We start from the raw sequence: 3137 nt of genomic DNA, 5'->3' as shown, positions 1-3137 counted from the left end.
TACAGCGTCCGTAAAGCCAACACAAAGATGCATCATATTCCTTCAACCTAGAAAGGAGACAATTTTTCCAATGTAATACTGAGGCCAAGGAATTAATACCCTCTCCTGAGTATAGTCAATTACTTTTCTTCTTGTAGACTGATACCTACAAACACAAAGCTCTAACACATTCCTCTATGTAGAAGTTCCACAAAACTTTCCAAGGAATTCTTGGACTCTCATGCAACTTTTAGACTATTATATTCATAATTATTAATCTTACTTCAAAAGGTAGTGGCATTTTCTCACCTTTTCCTTCACCACAAACTATATCTTGAAGCCCCACCCCCTTCAGGTCACTTGCTGAGGTTATTCTATTTCCCCTTCCCAGGGAGAGCCAGGCATCCCTCCCATATTACCTAGTCTCTCTGGGTCATTGGATTATAGCATAGTTATTCTTCATTTTGCAGCTAATATCCACTTGTGCTAAGTCATAATGGTAATCCCCAAACTGTAGCAGACCATGGTACCAGGGGTCAACAAAAACCTCTGCCCAGCTGTACTTGGAGAGATGGGAAGAAGGATGGGGGAGAAGAAAAAAGAAAAGCTTGATCAACTTTTTGGGAAACAAATTTTCCTAAACTGCTGGACTAATGAGCTTCTGTGAACTTGTCGTGAACTGGAGTTACCCATGAAGTAGGACCCTCCTTTGAGGCATTGCCTCCATCAGACTGGTGTCTGGGCGTGTTTCTGGTGAATTTTCTGATTGTCACTAGCACACTGTGAGCTTTGCAGGTGAGTCTGGGCTGTGTAAGAAAGGAAGCTGAGCAAGGCAGTAAGCAGTGTTCCTCATTGCCTCTGTTTTAGATTCTCCTTCAGGTTCCTGTCTTGGTTTCCTTCAGTGATGAACTCTAAACTATAAGATGAAGTAAGTCCCTTTCCTCCCTAGCTTGTTCTTAGTCAGTGTTTAATCACAGAAGAAACTAAATTAGGAGAGCTGGCAAAATAAAGGCTTTTAGGAGAAATCTAGAGCTTACCATGAAGATTTAAGTGTAGACTAAAACCCAACTGTCATCGATTCTGTCCTTGAACACCGTCCCAATTTAGATATGTGACACCAAAGACCCCTTTTCCGTAACAAGCACCAGAGAACAGAGACCACAGTAGTGAAAGCCAGGCAGTTTATTTTTCCCACTTTGCAAGCCCAGGCATCAGCTGAGAAGGGCAAGTACACAGTTTTGAGTCCAGACAACAGCTTTAAACCCGAACGAGTCACGGCACCCCTTTCCTCTTTCACTGACCAATCAGGAGGACTGTCTTAGTCATTTAGATTGTAGCATTCCCTCTGCCAATTATGTTTGTCTTTTCTTTGACAAAACCATGTGAGAGTTAATCTATGTTTTACGTTTTGTTTGCTGTAAAGCTTGTCAGGTAGTACATTACCTTGTAGGCAAGTTTCCTACTAGTGACTTTCTACTTTAAACCTTTAGTTTGGGGCAGGGGCGGGGGTGAGGGGTGGGGGTGGGGAGAAGGATTTGCATGGGGGGCTACTAAGGTAGCAGGCTGCCTGCCCTAGAGTCCCAGTGTTTCCTGTTTATTTATAGTTGGATGTCGGCTGACTCAAGCTGTTTTTGTTTTTGAAAATGAACCACCAGATTTTATTTCTTAGGACAAGTGTGACCCTTGCTTCCCAAGCATGAAAGGAGAGCACCAAACATGGCAGGTGAATGAATCAGACCTACTCAGTTGGATTTTACCAAGTCAGATCCAAGGCTGTAGCAGCTAATTCTCATTTCGGGTTTTCTATTGCTATTCACTGTCAGTGCTTGCTAATGATTACACTGGGTGAGAAAAGTACAGAATCGGCAGAGAGAAGAAAAGCCTATAATGGGGGGAGGGGAGGCCAGCTGTTGCCCAAAGGAGCGGCCACCACCTTTCAAAGGAAAGGGAAACCTAACCGAAGCAAAGCAACACAAACCAACGAAGTTCCTAGATTCTGAGGTCTCCTTTCTGCCCGCAGACTGAGTTCCCAGAATTCCAGAAGGAGTCTTAGGTGTTGTCAGAGAGCCTAAGCTGCCATGGGGGCTGGGTGACAGAGGACTTCCTCACAGAGGCTAGCAAGGCAGTCGCCCTCCTGCAGCCTGCTGCTCACCCACTCGCCCCTCCTGCGGAGGAAGTGGCAACGGCGGCAGAAGTGACCACAGGTGCAGCGGGGCAAGCCGCCAAGGAGGATAGGCGTCTGGGTGTGAAACCCTTTGGCTGGTGGGATGACCCAGTGACCCAAGGACCAGGAGGAAGCCGCGATGGGGGAGAGCAAGGGCAGGGAAAATGAGGACGAAGGGCAGGATGGCAGCAGAGGAAGCTAGGGAGAAAGATGCCACAGGCGCTCAGGGCCCTAGGATTGTTAGCAAGTAACCTCTCAAATACTTAGTTCAAGAGTCTGTTCTTGAGTCTTTCTTTGCCCGAATGTCCGGATCTGGCTCAGGAAGGATGATCCAGGAGACCTGGAGTGGGGAGGCCTCGCAGTTGACTCCTACCTAGGATCAGGAACAGAGTTTTACCTTTGAGGACTCCACAGCATTCTTTCAGTCAAGTTTCTGGTTAGGATGGGCTTTAATATTTAGTAGTGGGAAACAGAACAGTAGTTATCTTGGTTTTCTAGGTTTGCTAGGTTGGGGCAATGGGTACTTGGATGCCCAGTTTATGTTGCTTCAGTGGTTACTACAACACTGTGATGAATGGGGAGCTGGGCTTTCAGCTGCTGTGTCTTACCTTGGATACCCTTCATTTTTTTTCTGACTCTGGGACCAGGTGCTTGTTTAGTTCCCGAGGAAGGGACACAGCTTCGGCAAAGTACAGCTCTTTCCAGGCACTGAGAAAGACAATGAAGGGTACCAGTTTTTAATTAGTTTCAACTCTTGCTCCTGAGTATTCTGGTGGAAGTTCCACCTCCGTGCCCCTCCCCCATCTCTCTCCCCCTAAACCCTGCACCATCCCAGAAAGTCTGTCATCTCCCCCAGAGATGCTCAAGACCACTCCCAGAGGGATTTAAATTGCCCCCCCGAAAAGTGATACCTTTCTCTGTCTCTCTTTCCTGTCTCCTCTCTGGGTGGCCGGAAATCATCCAGGAGCGGATTACCCATTAAACCTGGGCCTTT

General features: G+C 46.8%; 1 long non-coding RNA gene across 1 annotated transcript; it reads right to left on the bottom strand.

Moving 5' to 3' along the window:
- Nucleotides 1-1513: 1513 nt before the first annotated feature.
- On the bottom strand, nt 1514-3137 carry LOC121138654. Its single transcript, XR_005875552.1, has 3 exons — nt 3055-3137; nt 2752-2851; nt 1514-2516 (listed from the first exon to the last, which is right to left on the bottom strand). It is a non-coding gene; the product is annotated as an uncharacterized LOC121138654 (long non-coding RNA).

The sequence above is a fragment of the Mesocricetus auratus genome, unplaced genomic scaffold, assembly GCF_017639785.1.
Source record: "Mesocricetus auratus isolate SY011 unplaced genomic scaffold, BCM_Maur_2.0 contig_8596_pilon_obj, whole genome shotgun sequence".
NCBI classification, from domain to species: Eukaryota; Metazoa; Chordata; class Mammalia; order Rodentia; family Cricetidae; genus Mesocricetus; species Mesocricetus auratus.
This window is presented reverse-complemented; position numbering and strand designations above follow the sequence as displayed.